The 25,005-nt window shown below is 46.0% G+C and overlaps 1 protein-coding gene across 1 annotated transcript in view; it reads left to right on the top strand.

Moving 5' to 3' along the window:
* The window catches only part of SORCS3 (sortilin related VPS10 domain containing receptor 3), a 305,193-nt gene that overhangs the window by 159,495 nt on the left and 120,693 nt on the right, over window positions 1-25,005 (top strand). The gene's annotated exons all lie outside the window — the stretch shown is intronic.

The following is a 25,005-nucleotide window of genomic DNA, read 5'->3' as shown; positions in this document are numbered from 1 at the left end:
GGATGCTCTCTAAAATCGAAGTTTGTTCTATTAAAAAATAATTCCCCCCCTTGTTTGAATCACTGCCTGCTATTCCTTCCACCATGATGCAGCTGCGGTGCAGAGTAGACAGTTCTCCAAGTCAGACGCATTTCCTAGAAACCTGAATATTTCAAGGTTGAAGTGAAGGTTGCTTGTGTTGTTTGATTAGAAGTAATTGGATGGTGGGTGGTTGTAGAACGGTGTAGGAACGGGGTAGGTTGTGATGTTGAGGAGGATATTTATAAAACTAGCTTGTGTGTGAGATTTAGACTGGAGCTACATGGAAATCTGGATGTGTTACAAATCTGTCATTTGTTAGCTGGAGGGAATCAAAGGAAATATTAGCTCTCACTTGACCTTTCAAAAAAAAAAAAGCCATTTTAACACCCCAACTGCTGTGTAAATTGACTTCTAACTTTTCTGACAATGCGGGTTTTACTCTGGAAGTAAATGTTTTCAAATTTGGGGCTATTACATATTTTTCAGATCTAACAAAGGGGTTTAACTCCCACTATGAAAGCAAATTACAATGTGACCTTAACACTATGTCACTATGTACACCTTGATAGTTGAGCTCAGTAATCTAATTTGTCTTTAATCTAATTTAAAGTTAGGAATATATAGGTCATCACTCATCAGCTTCCTGTAGAGCTGGAAAAGCCATAGGAATGGCCTGCTTTGTCATACTGTAATGCAGGTGAATGTGTTGACAGCTGAAATCAGGCAGTACAGAGATGTGTGAAAAGGGTATTAGGAGGAAGATGGCTGAATAAACCTCTTTTGAACCTCAAAGGTTCAGTCTGGGTAAAATTGGAGAGAAGGATATTATCTTATTTGCCTTTCCCTAAGAGCAAGGTTAATAGTTAATTGTGCACTATTAATGTATTCGGACCTCATGGAGCTCAGAATTGGTTTTGGTTCCTGTTCGGGTAGCAATCACCCCTCCTTTGTTGCTATTTATACTACTGCTCATTTCTTCCTGTCTTTCAGCTGTACAGCTCTATGGATTTTGGGAGAAGATGGCAGCTAATGCATGAGAGGATCACACCAAACAGGTTTTACTGGTGAGTTGTTGCAGCGAGGTCCGCCTGCTTTGCATGGGCAACACCAAAGGTTGGCACTTGTACCTGTTGCACTTGGAAGAAGGCATTGAGAGGCGTAATATTTAGGATGTGTAAAATCATTGGGGTATTCTGATCCCAGATGTTAAAATATCATGTGTAAGCTCCTCCATGCTCCTGAATCACAGGATTGGCCGAAAATCTCAAGATTTGGCATAGCTTTTTTTGTCTTTGGGTTCATAACATCTGGGGCAGTGGTTCTCAACCTTTTTAGCCTGAAGGCATCCCTTGTTTGGCTTGTGGCATCCTCATGGGGCTCAAGGCACCCCTCAGAAAATGTCAGCTCTTGCTTTGCACTTGTTTTTTGACTACAGAAAATAACAGAGCGATGCTTGTGTTGCAAAAAACTCAGGACAACTGCAATAGGTCAGAATGGTGTTAATGCTATGAATCCCCTTTGAAATGTCTGGGTTTTTCTCGTGAATCATGTTCACAAACCCAACAGTGCTAACATTGCATGGTGCCCCGTGTCAGCCTAGGAAAGATCTTGAGGCACCCCAGGGTGCTGCGGCACTTTGGTTGAAAATCACTGCTCCAAAGGTTGCATTTTCACAGCTTTTCCCACAATTCGAATGGCTGGAAATATACTTAAAAGTAATAATAAAATGAAAGCTGAGAGTCTTATATAATCACGTGATTCCAGGTGCTGGGGCTTTATGAAAAGTTCTGTATACAGCAGGAGTAGGCAACCTCCGGCTTGGGTGCCAGAGCATGGCACGTGAAGGCATTTTGCTTGGCACGTGCATCTCAGGGCGGACAGTGGGGAAGGGACTGGGGCTGTGCTGCCACAACGGGAATTAGGGCCCCTGTGGCTCCCCCATCATCTGCCCCTGGCACACCAGCATCTTACGAGTTGAGGGTGCGGGTGTTTCTAGCACTCTGCCTAAAAAAGTTGCTGACTGCTGGTATATAGCATGACTTCAAAATAACACCTTTTTAACGTTTCCTATTTAGTATGTCCCCGGTTGTGAGTTCGTGCACGTGATGCTCACGTTTGCAGGTCGGGTTTGCTATTTACACGTAGGTTGGGTTTGCTATTCACAGGCTAATTAAAGAGCACACTATTATTCTGATCTGTTAGGGTGCATTGGTAGTGTTGGGTAACTGGCTCAGGGGCTCAATGAGGAATTCATCATTTTAAAAGCACCCTGATGACTTAAGGGTTTGAGTTTTAATGGTAAAAAATAGTTGATTCAGAGTTGAAGTCTCAGTGAAAACCATTGGGAACTAAGCTCAGAAAAACCTGAAGGCCAGATACTCAATAAGATTTAGGCAACTGAAAATTGGCACCTACCTGGATTTCCTGAGTGCCTAGACTTTTTAGGTGCTTTTAGGACATGGCTCTTAGGTCAAGTGAGAAGATGCTTTTCATCAGAGATTTCATTTCTGTTTGAAGTCAACTTGCTGTCTGAATAGTTGAGAACAGGGCTGTCCAACTTCCGGGCAGCTGAGGACCACACGCCCTGTGGGATTCAATCCCAGAGGATGTGTGAGGCATGGGCTGCAGGCTGAGAGCCACTTGCTGGGTGGGTGGCCTCCCTCCCAGGCTCTCCCTCGCAGCATGGACAGCCCAGCTCCCCTTCCTCCTCCTATTCATGCGGAAAGTCTGGCTCCCACCCACACTCCCATCCACGTGTGCTGCCCTCTTACCTCCTCTCCCCACTACCCGCATGCAGCACAGGCAGCCCACCTTCCCCCCCACCACAGCACAGCATCCCACTCCCCTCCTATCCCCCAGGAGCTGGGGCAGGAGATAGAAGCCAGAGGAGGGTGGGGGAACCCGAAAAAGCCAGCTTCCAGGGAAGGAGCAACAAGGGGAAGGGGAGGTAGCAACAGCCATGCCGGGAACCTGAGCGCCACATGCAAGTCCTTCCAGGGCCACATGTTGACCTTGGGTGGCCAGTGGGACAGCCCTGGTTTAGAAGAAATTCTTTAACCAGTCCCGCCGTTAACATATTTTAAAGATTTTACTGTGTAAAAGAAATGTTTAAAGGGTCCTTTGCAACCCCTAAAAGCAAAAAGGCAAGTGCCTGTGAAAAGCTGACATGTTCTATGTATCTTTCTTTTGATTTTTTGAGCAGCATTAATGAGCGCTCAGTGGGTGCATCAACATGTGCATTAGCATGCCTGAATAAGCTCTGGTGCAGTTTGCAACACTTCTTATTGCTCCTGGGCATGCCGTTTGCACGTGCACCCAGGATTGCAGCATTTTGAGCTGGGCTGGAGTGGCCCTGGCTGGCAGGGGACCCAGGGGGTCGGCCTGTGCTAGCCTGGCGGTGCTCCAGGCTAGGCAGCGGGCAGCCCCTGCACTGAAGCACCCTCATGCCCTAAGCAGCCCTGTCAACATCTACACGTGCATTGTGGTGGAGTAAATAACTCTGCCTTAGGACAGTACTTGACTTGGCAGTACTATCCTGCAGCAGAGTTAATTAGTTTACTCCATCCTAATAGGACTTCACATGTAGACTGTAATGTTTTACTGCAGAGCTAATTAGACAACTCTGTAGTAAACATCTCATGTAGACGTGCCCAGCGTGCATGTGCTTTTTACAGCCTGGTTTTATTTCCTGTTCAGCCTGGGACAAGGGGATTCTGGGGCCTCTTGCCCCAAAGGACCATGTGTTCGTTGTGCATGATTACTCCTCCCCCCCCCCATACAGATAGTTTGGGAGGGAACAGGTTACCCTCCTTCTGGGCAAGGGCAACTTGTGGTCTCAGTCAAGGTCTCAGTTCCTTCAAGGAGCTAGTTTGTAGTTGAAGCTATTTTTCTGCTGCACATCAGCATACTTAAAGCAGACCAAGGAAAGGGCTGAACCCTGATCATCCCAGCTTTAAGTAGCAGCCTTATATGTATTATCTGGGAAATAATTGAGATCAGACTCAAAAGCATCAGCAGGTTGCCAAGTACAGAGCCTGTGTTTCAGAAACACGGAGGTCATCTCTAGTTACAACTACAGCTAGAAATCTTTCTTCTGCACAGAGGTCTCAGCATCCCCCTGATGATAAACTTTTCCAGGAGAACGAATTAGGCTGCTCCCAGAGAGGGTGAGATTTGAAACACCTTATCTTAATGCAAGGGTCAGGGAGGCTGGAACAATACAATGCAATCGCTCTTTTTGGCTGGTGCATCGCTTTGCTCTCTTTAATGCCGCAGACTGCGGCGACTTGTTCGGGGCTTGGAGGCTGCGTATGGGGAGGCAACAATGAAAGCAGCATGTTTCAGCCGGAGGATTTCTTTTCTTGGTCTGTGGAGTGGGTAGCAGGTGGAGACACGGGATGTTGCACATTTCAGAGAGATGTGCCCTGTAGGTTTCATCGTCATTAAACACAGATCATCTTTTAGGTGAACTTCTGGAGGAGGAGTGGGAGACTAATAGCAACAGAGAGAGAGATACAGAAATCAGTCCTTATAAGACAAGACACCACTTCGGGCTCCTCCCAGCCTTTTTGGGAGGGCACAGAGGAGCCTCTTCCATCAAACAGAGTGATCTTCAGCTGATTGCAATGAAAAAGATGTCACCAGAAGCAGCTTTGCCAAGATCCTTCCCTGCTGGAAACAGATCTTCCAGCTTTCCTCAGTCCCAGTGTTGCCAGGTCACCACTAAAATAAATCACCATGGCAAAACGAGGTTGCCTCTTTCTCTCTCAGCTGTATAATATCTTCCCAAATAATTGCCTGGGCCCAAAGCCCAGGATAGCCCATGCTTTTAGGTTCTCAGGCCAGAAGGGAATATTAAGATCATGATGTGTGTTGCACAAGTCATGGACTTTCAGTAGTTTCTGCAACAAACCATAGCTTGTGTATGAGCTGTGGTTCAGGTCTGGGCTTCAAGAGGGTCTGTCTGCACCATAGCACGTGCTGTGTAGACACCCCACCCGTCTACTCTCACATACTGCACACTCGGGGGGGGGGGGTTGCCTCTACACATCCAAGTATAGTGGGGACTAAGGTCTTGGGCATGGTCTTACATGGATCCCTGTAGGAGCAGCCTAAATGGAGAGAGGGAGCAGGAGCAGGTGGGCATGCCATGCTCAGAGCATTGGTGCCAATGTTAAAAAGGCCATGGATACCCTGCTTTTTGTAATAGTAACATTTTGGAGGGTGGTTCACGCAATATCCTATTCAGCTGAGCACTGGCAGTCAGTAGGCCATTCACATGTGCTTGAAGACAAGCCCTTTTTTGAATTGGGGACTCAATATCTAAAGACGGTGGCGTGGGCAGATGGTTCGGTGGTTAATACCCTCAGCTAGGATTTAGGAGATTTGTATTCAGTTCCTTGCTCACTCTGTGTGTGGCCTTGGACAAGCCACGCATGTTCACCAAGTCTGGGTTCCCTGTGTATAAAATGGGGACAGTAACACTTCCCTGCTTCATAAAAGTGATGGGAAGAGAGGGAGAGGTGCTCAAATACTATGGTCTGCAAAGGATGTGGAGAAAATGTAGAGCGGGGCGGGCAATTATTTCGGGTGGAGGGCCGCTTACTGGGTTTTGGCAAGCCATTGCGGGCCGCATGACAGGGAGCCAGGGGCAGATAACTTAATTTTCTAAAATTTTTAGGGGCCCCATGGGCCAAATAGACTGGCCTGGTGGGCCGCATTTTGCCCATCCCTGCTGTAGAGGACCCAGAGATGGGCAGCCAAGATGTTGCAGGGGTGGGAATGGCAGCGGTGCGAGGAATGGCTGGAGGAGCTCGCCCTGGTGAGCTTGGAGAAAAGATGATAAAGGGAGAGCACTATAACAGTTTTGAAGTACAAGAAAGGCTGCCATAAAGAAGACGGAGAAAAAAATGTCCTCCCTTGCCACAGAGAGCAGGGCATGGGGTAATGCGTTTAAACCACAGCAAAGCAGATTTAGATGAACTCTTATGCGGAAACTTCTACACAAGTTCTTCAGATGCTCAAGGAAGGTGGACCAAGCTGCTCAGGACAGTGGTGGGATCTCAGTCCCATGAGGTTTTCGGAGGAGGCTGGACAGACACCCATCAGAGTTGGTTTACGTACAGTATATCCCGAATCTCTGTAGATGACAGAGGAAGTTCTTTCCACCCTGGGATGCCATGTGAGTTAGGGCTATATACAGACCACAGGTAGATTTAAAAAGGAAAAAGCATCCAGGCCATTAAAGAGATGCTTCTGTGAGTTATAAAGCCCTTCCTCGCCTAATCATTTCATTCCCTTGAACAGGGGCTTCCTCAAGGTGCCCTGCATTTTCTGGCCGGTCAGCTGAATGGCTATATCTATCTATCATTTCCCTGTCCACCCTTCTCTGGAGGACCTGCCTGGATTTGCAGAGTGTGCACAACCATGAGCACTTCTCCCGCACTACTTCAGACACAAACTCCCTCCACCCTGCAGCAGCCTTTGCTTTGCTCGAGGACTCGGGTGTTTCCGCCACACTCCACCAACAGCAGAGGCTGGGGGTGCTTCACGTGGGGTCCTTTCCTCCCCTCTTGGCCTTTCGTATTCCAGCATTTGCCAGTCCCCTGCTATTTAAGAAGCCACCATCCAGTAATTTGGGTGAACCCGTCAAAGCTGGAGCCAGAAGCAGCAGGGAGAGGCCCCCTGAGGGAATTGGATTTAGCATGCACAGCATTTTCTGATGGATGCAAGGGGATTTGAAGCATGGAGAAGGTCAATCCCTGGAATGAGCCTGGTCTATAAAAGACACTGAAGTGTACACTAATTACAGAGGAGCTGGATGGAGAACATCAGCAGGGGGGCGAGGGAGGGGCCGGGGGGAGAGGAAAATAGGACATGCACTCCTCTGGCTTTGAAAAGCAACATCTCCAAGCTCACTTATTGCAAATTCTTTTTTCTCCTTTTTAAGCAAGCAAGAAGGTGAGCTATCTGGAGAGTAAAACAAAGCTGCAGCACGCACCGGCTGATTCGCATGCTCCTTCTCTTCCTACTTCTGCATCAGAACAAACCTCTGCCCACCAACAACTTTGTGCTTGTCACTCACAGGCACCAAAGCCACCTGCCCAAGAGCCACGGAGCTCAACCTGGCCCCAGGAATGGGAGCCCGTGGTCCTTGGGCAACTCCCACTCGAGCAGCTCGGGGGACAGTGATGCACAGATGCACAAGCTCATTTGTTGCCATGTTAATGTGGCCAAGAAATGAACTGCAGAGTGGAGATGCTGGAATTTTAATATTTTTTTTGTTTGTTTTTGCCTGAAGAAAAGCCAGATGCTGGGGAGTTGTTTGAGACCAACACGCAAGAGTTTGGCTGCAAACTTGCTCATAAGAGCAGGTTTTCTCAGGAGGTTTTCCCACCTTTCTGGCTTGCTCATAGGCAGAAACCATGACCAAATCCAGCAGCTCATTTAGCTGTGGTTTCAGGCCAGGTCCTCCAAGGAGGCTGGGAGGTGCTGACTGAGGCATCTGAAAGAGGAATATAATGTGTGTTGGTGTGCGGGGAGTTACTTGAATGCATCTAAATGTTCTGGGTTTGGAGCTAACACTAAGCAAAGACCTGTAGCTCCATGTCTTGTTGTCTAGTGACTATTAGAAACAGCTCACTAACTAATATATTAGTCCCCATGGACCTGAGCTGAACTATAACCCCCGTGGACCTGAGCTGTCCTCCCTGGAGTCGTGAGCTGTTCTCAGTGGTCACTAGATTCTCTATCTCTATCTCTGTAGCTGCGCTGTGTGTATCTAGCTATCTATCTATACGTGTGTGTGTGTGTGTGTGTGTGTGTATGTGTGTATATATATATCCCTGATGAGCTCTACTTGCCTCACCAGATACGGTAGCCAGCCACAAAGCGATTATTTAAAAACTGCGTCTCTACAATCAACCTACTAATCACGAGCTACCAGATGGTGTCATTACGTAGTGATAGGGAAACATCACTTGAGTTTTTACAGCCAGTTCTAGCGTTAAGAAAACAGTTTTGTAAATGTCAAATTGACTGTTAAGTAATCCTGAATTGAATTTTTTTTTTCCAGAATTAAAACAAGGCTGTACATGGTATTAGAGGATGAAGTTGTAATTCCAGCTCAGGAATGATGTGTAATATAGCTGTATGTCCATCAAAGGACTAGGGCTGTGGGCCACCTCTTGGTCAGTACAAGGGGGGTTGATCTACGGATCTCCAGAGCTACGGCTCAGGGGTTGAGGAGGGCTTAAAGCTTTTTATATCCTCCATGGATTAGACGTAGAGGAAGCCTGTTGTGCACACAAAAATGCATTACGTGGCCATTAATATTAAGTGCAGTGTCCAGCCATTAGAAATCATGGCTAAATTTTGAGTTTGAGGCTGAAATTTCCCAGCATCCAAAATGGTAAAAAGTTTGGTCTTAGTTTGCATAATTGTTTAGGGCCCAGAGAAGGGGAAACATTTTTTTACAGGATTTGACATCTCTTGAGAGGTTTCCTTTCAAAGACGCATGAATGGATTAAACCTCACTGTAATATTTAAACTGATCTTTATTACCCTTCTCTCCATTTAAACGGTGCATAAATGGAGACACTAGACATGTCTGCACATGTAGTTATGCATGCCTAAACGTAACGTGCCTTTGTTTAAGGCACGCTAAGGCAAGTTAGGCTCACATCTACCGGTAGATGTGCTAATGCACATTAAATGTAGTCTGGCACAACTAAGTTGCATTAGCCCACGTGTAGCTGTATTAATGCTCATCAAGCATCTACATGCGGGCTAATGCGACTTAGCTATGTCAGCTTAAATTTGGTACTTGCTTTAAGTAGGTATCAAATTTAGGCAGGATTATCTTAAAATTGTAATTTTTAAGGCTCATTAAGGGCATGCATGTGTGCCCTTAATGCACCTTAAAAATGGTGATTTTAGGTTAATCCCACTTAAAAAAACCACATGTAAACAAGTCTACTGTCAGATGAAGGACCTCATTTTCAGAATGCATTAACACTGATTTCAGTTGGTGTGGGGTGTTTAACCGTTCTCAGGTCCAAAGTGACTTGCTAACAGTTACAGTCACTCTGTGGCAAAGGTGGATGTGGAACTTATGTGTAGAGCTGTAGAATTTTGGGGGGCCCAAAGACTTTTTTTTGGTTAAAAAAATGAAGATTTCAGTCCACAGGGACAACTCATGAATGTGTGTCAACTTGAACAAATTGCTTCTGTCAAAAGACCCCTGCAACAATTCTAAATTAATTGAAACACTCTGTTTCAACAGTTTCCAAAGTGAAATGCCTTGAACTCTCCATTCAAACTCACATTTCATTTTGAACTTTATCTCAATTTTATTTTAAAAAACGAATTGAATGTGAAACAGAAATGGGCTGCTCAATCCTGTTTGCTGATTGAGCAATGTTTGCTGATATTCGCATGAACAGTACTGTAGCAAGGGGGGTGACCACCCTGGAAGCAAAGGGGTGCCAACAGATGCTGACCAGCCAGAGTGGGGTGTGGGACTGAGCTGCAAGCAGCTAGTTTTGGGCGGTGCGGGGACGGGGGAAGGGCGGGTCCCGCCACTGCGTGCACTCCCGGGCAAACATGGGGGTGGGGTGCGCGCTCCGGATCTGTGTGGGACGAGGGTGAACTGCTGTTTCTGGTTTTGCCCTGGGTCCCAAACTTCGCTGCTATGGCACTATGCATGAATATATGTCAACCTTGAATATAAGGCAACCCCCCAATAGGTAGATGCTATATAGAGAGAATTTATACATTTGTTATCATTTTCCAGGTATAAAATCTAAATATTGGCGGGGTTGCCTTGAATCCCACCTCTCCACTGCTATAGCAGGGGCAACAGCAAGGTGGGGGGGAGGGTGAGATTCAGGTGGCTCCCTTGTCCTCTGCCCTACCCACTTCTTCCACCCGCAGCTCCCCATATTCTCTGCCCCTACCCCCACTCCTCAGTCTCTGCCTCTCCCTCCACCCCACCCTCCAGTACTTAGTTTCTATACTGGAACATTGTAACAAATGTATACATTTTCCATCTATAGAATCTAACTATGTCTTATATTCAGGTTGACTTATATTCGAGTAAATACGGTATTAGCAATATAGCCACGGCAATGTGGTTCTCCGGCAGGGGTAATTAGAAGCAGGGCTAATGAGCTGGTGTGGGGTGCTATATGATATGGCTAGGCTGGTTCTGAGAGGCAAGCCAGTGTCTCCACAGAGCGCTGCATTATGCCAAGTAGATGACCATGGCTGATTTGGGTCTAGCGCAGGTGTCCCTATGCTGTGCTGCATTGCATTATGCGGACCTCCACGTAGCGATGCTTTCTAAGGGTTTGTGGGACGTGCAGAAGTTGGGGACAAATTCTCAGGTGATGTGAAGCATTGGAGCTCCCGTCAGGGATTTGCATCTTATTTACGGAGGGTCTAGGCTGGCTGGGCATGTGGCTTCTGTAATGATGAATAGCCAGCACTATTAGGAGAGTGGGGCGATAACCCAGGAGAACGAGGTGCTTTGCAAACCCATCCTGGGCTGTTGCAAAGCGTTCCCTTGTATGCTATCTTGCCATTAAGGTTAGGCTGACGCTTCATTTCCCAGTTTGCAATCACTCCCCAAGGTTTCCTACCCAGTTTTTTCCAGATTCTTCAGGAACATGGCCTCACCTGGGCTGCCTCTTTGGAAATAACCCCCCTTCCCCAAAAACAACATTATTAGTTGGACAGTAAAGTGGTTTTCAATATATATGGGAGTAAAAGAAACAAAGGCATTTGCTACTGTTTGGTGCATTTTTACCTTCTCAGCTGAATAATTACTTCAGTTTATAAAAGGAATGTGGTATATGAATTAGTCCCTAACACTATCAATTTGAGCTCTGAATAGCAGCTGATGCATTGAAAAAAGGACTTGAGGGTTTTTGTTGCTTGAATGTGTACTTACGTGATGTTCTTTTTTTCTTAAATGCATTATGCCTCTCCCTTGGGTAAATATCACATTTTAAATCACAGTCAGAATTTTTTTTTTCTTTACCAAGTCTCCTAGACCCAACGTTGTCAAGAGCATTGCAGCTTTCTCATTTTGTAAAGCTGCTTTATTAACCGCTACAAGATGTCTAGAGGAAATACATGTAAATAAGCCTTTCCTCCATGGTACCCATCAGACGTAATTAGGAGAAGAACCATGGGAACAGCCATATGCTGTCAGCCCTGTGGTCCATCTCATCCTATGTCTGTCTTGACGAGCTGCCAGAACTAGCTGCTTCAGAGGAACGTGCATGCAAGCAAGGCGCAACTTTGGAAGCATTTCCCCAGAAGGGATGGTGCTTTCTGACCCCGTCCTTTAAAGGGTGTCTTTTGCCTTGACAGATGAGGTGTAATACACCCCTCACTTTTTTATTAAATCCTTACTCATGTAACTTGGGATGTTTTTTTTCCATATAAATAGCCGAGTTCTGAATTCTTGACATTACCACGGCATGGCAACGAGCGCCCCGGGCTGACAGCATGTCGGGCTGGAGGTGAAATATTTCTTTTTGTTGGTTTTCAATGTGCTGCCTTCCGCTTCATGTCGCAAGTTCTGCTGTGGCCGAGGTCTGCGGTTACTGAAAGTCATCCTCATTTGATGCCTTCTCAGGGCCTCTGTGCTCCTGGGGCCAGTAGCTGTTGCCTTGCACCCCACTGGTGATCCCTGGTAGGACACGGACCATCGATCCCTACTGATGCCCATCTGTCAGACGTCCTGCGGGAAAGCTCTGGGGATGACTTGCCCTAATGAATCTTCTTGGGAAAGGCCTCCAAGGGATTACTTTCACCTTATGCAGCTAGCCAAATTGCACATGTCCAACCCTAACTGGATGTATGGGAGGCCAGGGACCTGCACGAGGAGGCTGTATGCCTCCCTGCAGCTCTGCCCTGCTACGGCTCAGGCAGCACAGAGCTCTTGCTGTTTGCAGATACCTCCTTGGGAAAGGACTGCTGTAGATGGGACTTTTCCTCTGTAGGCGGATGAGCATGCCCCTAGCCCATTCCTATGCCATCCCAGAGGTCCTGCTTGGGGTGGGAGGTGAAAATTGGTATGGGGACAGCCTCAGAGAGAAGGTCCTGCTGGCCTCCAGAGAGCCCTGTCTGATGGGCTTTAAAACCCTTTTTCCCTACCTCCCCCACACGATGGATTTCCAGGCTTTGCACCTTGTACCCCAAAATGGGCTCCTGGCTGGAGAGAAGGGGAACGACGCTAATGTAGTGCTTTCGGGCTGTGCCCAAAACGAGCTGTTCGGCGTAGGCTCTGCTCGCTGTTCACCGTCTTACTGGTATCTGTAGAAGGGAAGCCAAGGGCTGAACTTATCTTATCTTTCTTGCATGGGTTGCAAGCTCTCACGAGTCAAAGGAGCAGGCTCCATGACATGAGAGTTAGTCCTGCTGTTTATAGGCTCGTGGCTAAAGCCTGAACCACCCTCTGATGCTGGGCAGACCCTTGCAGCCCTTCGTTTGCCTTCACACTGTTTCTCCCCGACGCACACACACTTGAGCACAAATTAATTTCCAGCCTGGCAGTGGCAGTCCCAGGGTAATTCTCTGGGTTATTTTATAATAGGAAGCACCGGGAGCCATCCCTCCATAATTAATACATTCAATAATGCATCTCCCTTAGGCAGATGGGGAACATCCATATCATCATAGCTTGACGGAGCAAACCAAAGGCCAGCCGGCTGGAGTGTGTGTCGCTACTGGTGTTGTACCCTCCGCTGGCTGGCTTGATCCAGGCTGCTTCTCTTTCTGCATGCATTTAGCTTTGCTTTGAACCTGACTCTGCACCACGCTCCTGTAATTGCTCTGTTTTTCAGCCTAAGTGTTTTGAGCATGTCTTAATATCTTGCTGGATGCCTTCATTAAGTGCGTCTGTGCGCAAGCAAAGAGGCACATTAGCTTCCCTCGAGAGCACGCATACCAACCCGGGGGCCTGACGCTGCTTAGAAACACGCAGACTGCAGGACCTCCTGGATTTCAGGATCAAAGCACGGGCTATTTCTTTTTTAATATGCCCATGCGGTGGGTTTCACCACTCAGATTTAGGTGAATGCAAGAGTGAAACGATGCTCTTGATTTAGACTCCCAGATAAGTTGGCTGATTTTTCCACAGTGACCCCCAACCACCTTTGGCTGGAGCTACCAGAAGCCATTTGGAAAATGGATGCAACCTGATTAGGGGCCTATCCCAGGGATTTTCCTTAGTACATACAGCCCAGCTTTGTTCCCAGTGAATTGATGCTAAAACTCCCACTCATTTCAATCACAGCAGAGCTTGGCTACTTCTGCGCACTTGTGAAAATCAGCCCTAAATTTCCGCTCCTTTTTTTTTCACCTGATGAAAGGTGTCTGTTCAAAAGCTTGCAATTAAAGACCTTTTTTTTCCCCCCAAGTTGGTCTAATAAAAGATATCGCCTCTTTTTTGGACTTCTTGAACCGATTATTAAAGGAACTGGGCAAACACCTTTGCTTCACCCCTTCCCTATTCCTGAGTCCCGGCTCAGACGTCTCATTCAGATTTGCAAGCACATCCCCTTGCCTGCGTTCTGGAAAGCTTTTTTGCTGAAATTCGGGGCTGAAGTTTTGCTCTGGTGTGGTGACGATGCAAGGTGTAAGGCAACGCTCCCTCCTACGGGCCACGTCTACTTCCCAAGGCTATTTCAGGCTGAAATCAGGAGCCAGAGCTCTTCAAAGTGGGGTTGGTTTTTTTTGTTCTTGAGGACAATCAGATAGATCCTGATTCTTATTTTTTGACCACCCGAACTTTGGAAAGTTTGCCCGTCATTAAGTGAAACAGTGCTTTTAGGTAACAGGCTGAGCTGAACCCATGCTGCGCGCGGTAAGCACAGTCTCTTATCATGCCAAAGCAGGCAAGATGTTTCCACACTCATTTAAACGCAAGCCATTTGCATCACTCAATAGCATCCATTAAAGATAAGGAGATCCCTCTTTATGCCCTCTGCCTGTTGCAAATTAACAGCCCGTCTTAAAATGACGATTCATCAGGAGGTCTATGAGGCAGAATTCATTCTCAGCAAGAGAAGAAATTGAAACCTCCATCCGTTCGTTCCCCGGTATTCCCCCGAGCCTCCTCTGCAGAGTGAGCTTAGTTTAATCCTGCCATCCTTAAGTGAGAACTTAATGCAAGCAAGAAGCACCTTATTGCTTAAACGGCAGACTCCTTTCGGTAATGCAGGTGAGACGAATTTCTGTCAGTTGTTCTTCTTGCAGATTTGGACCAAGGCTGGGAAGTCGGCGACTCGGGTTGCCGTGCCTTGTGTATGCGTAGACTAACCGGACTACCAGATGGCAGGTCATCGTAGCAATGTCATTACACCGCAGAAGTGGGCGTTTGGGTGGGATCTAATAAACCGCGCGGAGAAAGACGCTGTTAAACGTGTGCCACGCGTATCCTGGACCGTGTTCAGAGACTAATTGGAAGGGGTGTAACTGAGGCGCTGGGACTCAAACATCATGCATGTTATATGCCGGGTAAAGATGATGTGGGCATAGATTTTAAAGGCGCCTCTGGCAATTGTATTTTCCTCACTGATGAAAATGTCATCTTTTTATTTAAAAAAACCCAACAATCCTACTCAAAACTTTTATCTGAAAACTGCAGAAGAAAAATTCAGTCAACTTAAAGGCTCTTTGGTTTTTAGTTTTCTAAAGTTTTTTTTGTGGAAAGGAAGTATTTTTTTTCTTGGAAGTATTTTTTTTCTCAAGTTTCTTTCTTGAAAACCCAGTTCTGTGCTGAAGGCCACTTCCGTGGAAAATGTGGGTGAATCCTTCTGGATTCTCACGTGCCCTTTTTTAAATCTAGTTTATTCACTTCAGCTTTGTCCTTTCTTTTTTAAAAAGCACTGCGCTCTGACTATTCATGGGCCCCTCTTTGGACTTTGCTTAGAAACAGCCTCCAGCTGCTTTTCCTTTGGTCTCCATCCCGGTGAGTCTCTTTAGTGCTGGTAAAAAGAGTCAGATTAAAAACTACAGGAAGATCTTTTCTCTCTGCACACCCGAGGTAGCTAAAGCCTCTGCCCACCTGCTCTGTCCTGGTCCTTCAGCCCTTTCTTTCTCCAGGGCAATGACCTATAGTGACAGGAAACATTTTTGCCACCTTTTTCTTAAACACCATAACTTTTAAACTCTCCATAACAGAGGCCAGGTGGAGCTGCATGGGATTCAGGATGAGGAAACTGTCTCATATTAAAAATAACCCATGCCTACACCCCAAGCCAGGTTTAAAGCTATTCCAAGCCTACATAAGGGCTGAGAAACCTTGATATTAACTGTTATTTCAAAGCCTTTTTTTTTTTTTCAATTTTGCTGCCTGCCTTCCCGGTGCTGTCTGGACCTGGAAGAAACACAGCTAAACGGGCTGTTCTCTAACTTGGAGACCGAGGCCTATTTTGGATCACACTTGCTGCCCTGTAGATTGTAACTTCAGGGGTTAGGATCAGTGCACCAAGATCATCACCTCAGATGCTGTAGTGCAAGCTGCCGGGGTGGGAAGGATGCCTTATTAGCTGTGGCACTGACTGGGTCTCAAGCAAGATGTGGGTCATGTTCCCGACACAGGCCAGACTCCATGCGCGGCCTTGGGCAAATCATTTAATCTGCCTTCAGTTCGACCAGTGTATAATAAAACGTGGATAATATAGCACATGGCGCATATGTGTCCTGATACTGTGGTGACGGAGGCTACACAAGTTTCTGGAGGGACTGGACAGCCGTCCATTTGATTTCCGAAGCCTCCCCAAGCCTGTGCACCAGTCGTTCCTCTGCTTGCACCCCCCTGGCTGTACCACAGTGCCCCGCTGCTTGCACACGGAGGTCGGGGGGCTTGGAGCTTGCTCACAGACCTAAAACTGCTGCCTCTGAAATGAGTCAGGTGCTGGGGAAATAGCAGGTGACGTCTGGGCCATTTGCCTTCGAGGAATACCAGCCCTGGAGATCGAGGAGCGAGTTGAGAACTCAGAGCCTTGTACTTGGTGATTGGGCTACATCCGCACCCATCGCAGAAAGGGTCCCAGTGTAACCATTCATATTTCCACCCCATCTCTATTTCCAGTGGTTTAGGGTTTTGCGTTTCCTGCTCGGATTGGTTGCCCCCCCCCCTTTTTTTTTGCCTCCTGCAGGCTCTGATGGCTCATTTAACATCTCATATTTTCTCTGGCCCATCACTGTCACACAGACTTACTTTTTCTTGGAAGAGACCTGCAACTGTGAAACTCTTCTCAACTGCCAGGGTCCTTTGCGTTTCCTGCTTCTTTGTATTTCCTCTTACGGCTGTCGGAATAAATGAGCATCTTGCGCCTCACTTGGAACAAGCTGCCAGATCCCACCCACCCGAGCGGGCTTTTGCGGGGTGGGAAGCAAGGAGAAGTGCTGATGCATTTGTTCTTCCCAGTTTATCTTGAAGCAGTTCTTCATTCTCCCCCTATCCCTTTCTCCCTCTCTCAGTTGCTAGTTAAAAGTCAAAGAACGAAACGACCTATTTGCTCTCCTCTGGATGGTGTCAGAAGCCCAGAGAAGCAGCCCTCGGTGGGGGGAAGAGATGAGTCATAAAACTGGTTTTGCTTTACCTCCCTCTGAAATGCATAAATTGAAGTGCAAATTAATTTCCAGAATGTTGATGTTGTCCCAGGGTGATTCTTGGTGATATTCGGCAACGGGGGAAGCGGGAAGTCATCTTTCCTTAATTAATACAATGTACAATGCTTCACCCATAGGCATACAGGGCTCATCAGCATGTCCTATACATCCTGTCTGTGCCAAGTGCCGTGCTGGCATTCCCTCTTTGGACAATTTAAGCTTTATTTTTATGCCTTTTCTGCTGCACTCATTTATTAAGCAATGCTCCCACTCTGAAGCTTTTCAGAGGCCCCATTACTTTGCCTTGGACTCTGTTAATAGCCAGATCACTGAGCCTTAGCCTATCAGGCATGTCATATTTGCAATCAGAAAATGTTCATACAAATGAGAGAATTAAACACACAGGGAAACGAGCGTTTTTTTAAAAATTCTGGAGCGCACCGTTTCGCATAGAGCAGCTCATATTCGAGACGCTTTGTGCCAAACAGGAACTCAGTTGGATTTGATGAATCTTCTGAATGTTCCTCTGCATGAAATGGAACTAGAGGCTTAGTGAGGTCCTTGAATAAAGTGCCGGAGGGGAAGAAATGACGGTTATATACTTAGAGCACAGAGCATGTGCTGTGCTAGTCTAAATTGTTCTGAAACAAGGGTTGTTTATGGTCCTCGAATATCCAGGGCAGTAATGCTATAGTGATTCCCTTTCCAAAGGCCTTTCACATGAGGCCTCATAACAGTAGCTAACTGAGCCTCATCACAATGCAGTAGGTATTACACTCATTGTAATGCAGAACTGGCCAAATACAGAGGCTGCCTAATTTACTCAATATGTCAGTCCTCTGGGCGTTGGACCAAAAAAAAAAAAAAAATAATCTAAAGCTAGGGTTCTGTGGTTGGCTGAAAAGTAGGCTGATTGATTTTTTTATTTTTTTTAAATGAAAAATTTTGAAGAACACCCCAGCACACCCTTGATTTCTTTTGCATTTTTTACATTTTTGCTTAAAAACATAAAGTTTGAGTTGATTTTTTTTTTGTTTCATGTTAGTTTGCAGCACTAAAAATGTGCTTGCAGTACTAAAAATGGGAGGGTTGGGGGTATTCTCTCCATTTCTCTCTTTTTCTCTCTCCACAAAAGGGAGGCTGGATGGAGAGAAAAAGAACAATAAAAGGGAAGGGGAAAACATCGTACTTAAAGTGATATGTGCTTATTTTTCAAAAACTGAATCAATAGAATGTGGGGTTTTTGTTGTGTCAAAAATAATGAAAATCTAGAAGGCAACAGTACATTTAAGAAAATAATTCTCCATTCTTTCAGGAAAAAAAATGTGGTTGAAAGAATTTGCAGCAAAATATTTCAACAACTGTAAAGTCTGGTGAGCTCTTACCACAACCAGATCTTCTCTCAGCAGCCTGGACAAGGTCTTCTTGTAGGCTTTGCTTTCTGAAGCAGCCAGCATATGATGCAAAGTGCCCTGATAGACAGTGGGCGTATCTACACATGCATTTACTGCACGGTAACTTACTGCGCAGTAAGTGGTTTTTAGATCAGAGTCTACACATGTAGGCATTACAGTGCAGTAACGCTGTGTGTAGACTGACTTGGAAGTAAAGTTAGTCAGTGTTACTGAGCCTCGGTGTCTACATGTGCCTTACTGTGCAGTAACTAAGTGCAGTAACTGATGTATCATGCAGGTAGCAAATTTATGCCCAAGTTGGTATATGTCGCTGTGCAGTACAGGCGCACATGTGTAGAAGCACACCGATAATGTGCACTAACTTTCAGTTACTGTGCAGTAACCATGGGCATGTAGACGCTCTCAGCATCCATGAACCACAAGATAGAGGTATGCCGGCTGCCTGGGTGAATCCAGTTCTTAGTTAATACTACCTTTGTGAAGTCACTGGATGGAGAGGTTTGGAAGGGACTTCAAGAGCCACTTAGTCCAAACCCCTAACCCTCTTGCTTAAGCCACAGATTTGGGATTAAGTGTCTCATGGGGTGCATCTGTATGTTCATTAATGCACTGTGGCTACTGCACATTAAACTTAGTGCTTGTAATAACAGGTACTAATTGAATGGGCGCATATACACAGGATGCTTACTGTGCCTTAGCTGAATAACACTGTGCAGTAGCGCGTCATGGCAAAAACCATGCTAATAGCCTACTATGCAGTATTATAGGCTAATGCATAGTAAGCATCGCTAAATAACCAGACGCTGGTGCTACTGAGCAGTAACTTTCAGTACTGCATACTTAGTACTTTATTAAGGAAGTAGTAAACTAAATGCACAGGATCTAAGGTGCATTAATAAACGTTTAGATGCACCCAATGTGCAGTAACTGGTGCTACTGCGCAGTAGCATCAGTGCATGTTTTTTTTGTGGTGCTAATGTGCAGTAGAGTAATTCTACTGCACATTAGTGCATTAGCACAGCATTTGCAGTGACACACTAATGCACGGTAGGATTACTCTACAGTGCATTTAGCATCTCATGTAGATGCACCCGTATTCTACCAACCAAAGTTTCCCTGGAACCTTTTACCAAACAGGTGTGTGTTGCCTCTATGCAGCAATAAAGAAATTAGCTGAGTGTAGAGACTTGGCAGCTTTCTGCCTCATTGTATCGATTAACCCTCTTAGCAATTGCTCCTACCCATAATTATAGAATCACAGAAAATTAGAGCTGGGAAAGACCTAAAAATCCACTCCTTGCAGACCAGCGCAAGATAGATCATTGTAGCATCCTCACTTCTGCTTTTGTTCAACCCTAAGGTTAAGCGTGCTAAGTGGTGGGGCAGTCCCCCATCCATGGAAAGACTGCACCACAGTCTAACACTGTTAGGCAAGGTCTCTGGGTATTCAGTCTTCAAGAGAAAAAAAATCATGTTCTATACGACGGATCCTGTTGTAGCACAAGTGTGCATCTAGTGGGTCTGGTTTGCCATGGCCTTGCAGCATCTGAAAGCATGACATCTGTTATAAGATATGGGCAAAACATACTATGGCTATGGATGCCATAGGTGTTCTTGCTTGGGATTCTGTGTTTACATGGTCTTATCTGGATTTCCTTGACCCTGTCCCCAAGTTGTAGCTTCTAGTGATGGAGAACCCCCTTATCACCATGGGCTCTGAGAGGCATGCTTTGCTTTGCTCACGTGTCCTAATCCGTGACCTCCAACTGGCTCAGCTCCTACTAGGGACTTCACCCTCAAAAGAAGATGTGCAGCCAGAAGTGAATATGAGAGCATGCCCTGGTTCAGAGTGGTTAAATGTAAACGTCAGCAAGGGTGACCAGAGTTAAGTGGCTCTGGAAGCTGTGCTGCCTCTGGCCCACGTCTCTTGCTGTGTATTTTAAAAATAGTTTGTGTGTGCTCGTCTGTTTGATCCATACTCCTGGGTGCCAGTAGTTTCAAGTAACGCTCCAGTCATCAGAGCTTTCATTGTACTCCCCCGGGGGACTCCTTGCATGTATGAATGGGCCTAATTCAGCTCCTAATGGCCTGTTCTCTAGCAAGCCTACATGTCTCTATGGGGGAAACCAACATTGTACCAGCCATTCGGTCCTGTATAACAACATACAAGCAAGGCTGAGAAACTAAGATATATATCCAGAAAGATTACAGAAAAATATCACATTCTGTCACAAGGACCAACTCAAAATGGTGCCATGGTACAACAGCCGTGCACAGGCATGAATAGCAACACAAGGTTTCAAGTGTTAGAGAAAGAGGCCTGGCGCATGTTAGGAATGGCAGTGTTATTCAGGCAACTGGGCTGAATTATATTGTGTAAAGCTTAATATAGCAAGACAGGTTTGGATTAGCATGCTGAGCTCCCATGCCCACATCTGGCTGCGTCCACATGCCTGTTTGCTATGTTGGTTGGATTAGACACACATGCCGCATGTCTTATACCATCCGGATATATACCTCAGTGTTTGTTTACCTCTAGGGGAAGGTATAATTAAAATTTCAGCAGACTAATTAGCAACATCCACTAATTTAGTTGCGATTGCCTACAGCAGTGGGTTGTGTATTTTTTTTCCCCCTCCCTTTGCATATTATTGACTATAAAATATGCCTTGTTCTTTTCCATTTTGTTCCCGTTTTAGTCCAGAGCAAAACAACCTTCTTAAGTAGTCTGCATCCATTTCCTCTGTCTCTTTACATGAGCAGTGATGATCCCCTTCACTCTGACATCTCCAGCTTGCAACAGATGAATTTCTGAGCCTGCATATTCTTGAAGTCTCATTGCCTTTTACATGCTTTAGTGCTTCCTGGGTAGGACTGCACACAGCAGTCACAGGAGTTCATAAACCAGGCAGACAGCTGGCAAAAAAAGTCTTAGGACTTGTCTATGCTATGAAGCTGCAGGTGCCAGAGCTTTGCAAGTAGAGCTGTGGTGGTAGACACCCGCTTATCTCTCCCCTGGATATACAGTGGGTTTTTTCCTTTATCTGGAGAACAGAATTGTTCTCAGTCAAAACTTTGCAGTGAAGACCAGGCCTTCAGTAGGTGGCTTGCTGAGGCTGGCTGCTTGGTCCCTGTTCTAGGCTGATTTGGATGCTTGGCCTTGCAACACAGGCTTGATGCATGGTGTTGATGCAGATGCAGCTCATTTGTCACAGATGCCCAGTGGATTTCACTGAGGTTCATTAGACTGAAATTTCTAAGGAAGTCTGGAGACTGAGCAGACTCCCAGAGACTGTTCCCAAAAAACCCTGTTCAGCAAAAGTAGTGCAGTTTGTGCCCGTCTCCGACCTTCTCATGAATTCAGGGGTGGGGAGGGGAGTCATTACACTACCGCTCTCTCCCCCCATTTATCTGCCTGGCTCACTTTTGAGCTGCCCCTTCCTTCCCTCCCATGCCTCGCTTAGGGGAACATTTTCTGCTCTAACAGTTTTTTTGCCACTGGTTCCCACTGCTGCTGAGAGCTGCCGATTCCCCCGTGCCACCAATTGCTGCTGCCCTTCTGGCTTCGCGTGCTAGATAAAATGTCTTTGTGGGCCCGATCCTGCCTGTGGGTCATAGGTTGTTAACACCTGTTCTTGCATACGTATTTTAAGCAAACATGTACCCAGTGAATCTGCCACATCGGTCAGAATGGGAAATGCATGGAATCTATGCACTTACATACATGCATACATGTATACCCGCTGCTGTGGTTCAGTGGTATAATCCTTGTCTACCATGTGGGAGACCTGGGTTTAACTCCCAGACATGCATATAATTACGGTCATGGAGGCACCAAGTATCTAGACTTGGTCCAGCATTTGAAATTCTGTGTCGATGGTCTAAAGGCCCGGAGGAAGATGTCCATATTAATAATATGACAACTGAAAAATGACAAGGAGCAATATTCCCATATTCTTCTTCTGCTAGATTAGTGCTGTATTTCAAATTAAATTGGTCACAAGGCAACATTGCACACCCCTAAGACTGTGAGTGCATCTCTAGGAGGTACTAGAGAGTGAAGACGAAAACAGTGGTCTAAAGGAAGGTCTGGGCAGCCTGCCTTGGCGTATGTTCAAATTCCTGGTGACATCTTATGCATACACCATGATCCAGAAGCATCAACTGTTGCTCACTACATACGTGTATATATGCATATGTATGTGTATGTAGAATATATATATGTATATACATATAGATGTGTGTGTCTGTATGTAGAAATCCATTTTTAAATATTATAGTTTGTAGAGTATATTGCGTGTTTAATTTTAAAAGTATATCTATCAATTTTAAATATCATTTCCCCCATTCGGCTCTGAGTTACACGGTGGAGTCACTATGTATAGTTTCTTTAAAATCTTCCTGGGTGCAGAAAGTATGGAGCTCAGATGCTCATCTTTGCTGTCCCTTCCCCTCTCTTCCTCCCCACAACCTTCAGCTCCTTCAGCTCAGGGTTGAAACGTTCCTTCAGCTCAGGGTTGAAACGTTAGCAAAATAGCCGAGTCAATGTGCATCCAAGCACACTGTTTTTGCCTGCGGACACAGATAGGGATGTGGCTCCTGGTACTATCAGTCCTTCAACCTTTGAAAACACTTAATTCAATCCAGAGAAGAAATTGCAAGGGGACAAAGGCTCTGGAAAGTCAAACGCTATCGAGGTACAAAGAAAAGAGGAAGAACAAAGCAACCGTTGTGTCCTTTCTAATGGGATTTGGAGTCAGTTTGAGTTATTAATTGGCTAATAATCCTGAGCCAGTTGCAGCGGTAACTCAAGGCTCCCACTTTGGAAGACTGCATCAGCAGGAGCCAGGGGCCGTGTCAGCAAAAAAGTGACTTTTATACCGTCACTTCTGGCTGCACCTTGTTCTCTCAGCTCTTTCTCTTACGAGTTGAGATAAATGAAGAGAGCAGGGAGGAGGAGGGGGTCTAGCCATTGTGTAAGTGTCCCGCTTGGGATTACGGGGCATTGTACGTGCCTTAGGTTTCTGCCTGCTGCCTCAGTGCTCATAGGTGCAGGAGGCATAGAGCAGCACGGCACTTGGGAAGACTAGAGAAAGGTGAGGTATGGTATTATATGCCCTAGTCAAGCTTATGCTTTTGAGTTTCATTAAACCTTTCCTCCTCTTTGTATGCACCTGAAAGGCAGAGCGCTGTCAGCTGAAGAGCATTGAGACCTTGCTGCTAGATGTACACCTTGCTGGGGTTGTTTGACCCCAGTACCCTTTCCTGCCATGGCAGGGGGTCGGACTAGATGATCTGCTCAGGTCCCTTCCGACCCTAGAAACTATGAACTCTGACACCCCTGCCCTGTGCTTTGTGTCTGGTCCTGTAGAGCCACCGAGGTAGGAGGCAGCAGCTTTGGTTGTGTATCTGCAAGGTTGCGTAGAGCCATTTAGCAAGAAGACGGTTTACAAGGCAGGGAGCCCTGCCTGGCTCCTGTGCAATGTGTCAGAGAGAAAAGAAGGGAAGAGTAAGAGAAGAAGTTGGGAACAAGCAGGAGCCTGTGGTGCTACGCTTCTGCCCATGCTAGACCTGGCAAGAATGCTCCTGACCGGAAAGGCCAGGCAGATGGGAGGGGGACCCCCTTTTTGTGCTGGTTTGCCACAAAAAAAAAAAAAAAGAAAAATAAACATTTTAATCGATTCTAATGAATCCGGATGGCACTGCTCAATGTTGCGTGTCCAAGGCACTATAGTACTCTCACAATGGCAAGTCCCAGTGGTAGTGGTGCCGATATTTTTGGAGCCGGAGGATCTGAGGCCTAACCCTGCTGTCTCTGAGGTGGTCTGCAGCCCTGGTGGCAAAGCTCAAACTCAAGAAACCGTGGGGATTTGTTACTTATTCGTTATATCCTTAGGCGGAAGGAATTGGAACTCATGGTAGAGCTGATATCTTTTATTAGACCAACTAGATTTTTGGGAAAAAAAAATGTCCTGTTTTTGGAAAATTTGTAAAAAATCTAGTTGGATTAATAAAAGATGTCACCACTACCACAAGTTCTGATTCCTAGACCAGGGACAGGCATTTATTTTGGGTGGAGGGCCACTTACTGAGTTTTGGGAAGCCATCAAGGGCCTCATAACAGGCAGCCGGGGGCAGATAAATATTAATTTTCTACATTTTTTAGGGGTCCCGCAGGCTGGATAGAATAGCCTGGCAGGCCGCATGTGGTCCGCGGGACACATTTTGCCCACCCCTGCTCTAGACCAATACAGCTACAAGCTGGGATACCCAACATCCTTCGACTGAAGTTTTTGTGAACAAAATGTATGAAGACCATTTAGTTGTGAGACTAGCACTCATGTGTTGCTAACATGGCAAAGCTGTTCCAGCTGTTAGGAACATATATCAGGAAAGTAATGAAAAGGCAGTGACCGAGGATCTTCATAGACTTCAGCTGGGATCAAGAGTTTTAAGGCAAGAAGAGGGCTTGCGTTGAAGAGAATAAGAACGAGACATGTCTTGCTCTTCAGTCTCTACTACTCTCCTCAAGACACTCTGTGGGCTCTCACGATCTTAGGGTTGTGTGATATTGCCTTGTGAGCATTTTGATTTGAAATATAGCACTAATGTAACAGAAGAATAGTATAGGGATGCTGCCCCTCATCCTTTTTTGTCATCTTATTATTAATAGGGTCATCAGGCATATTAAAACTAATGGAGGGAACAGGACAGAAAATTCATGGGAAATTGAATTGTTTTAAAAGACTCACTTTTTCCTATGCTTGAGTGATACTCATTATTAGTCCGGATGATCTCCACCCTAGAGTTCTAAAGGAACTGGCCGAGGTCATTGCAAGTCCCCTGGCATGGCTTTACGAGCACTCGTGGTGCTCTGGTGAGGTACCAGAGGACTGGAAGAGGGCCAACGTGGTTCCCAACTTCAAAAAAAGGCAGG

This window comes from Crocodylus porosus, unplaced genomic scaffold (assembly GCF_001723895.1).
Source record: "Crocodylus porosus isolate Cpor-Errol unplaced genomic scaffold, CroPor_comp1, whole genome shotgun sequence".
In the NCBI taxonomy this organism is placed as follows: Eukaryota; Metazoa; Chordata; order Crocodylia; family Crocodylidae; genus Crocodylus; species Crocodylus porosus.
This window is presented reverse-complemented; position numbering and strand designations above follow the sequence as displayed.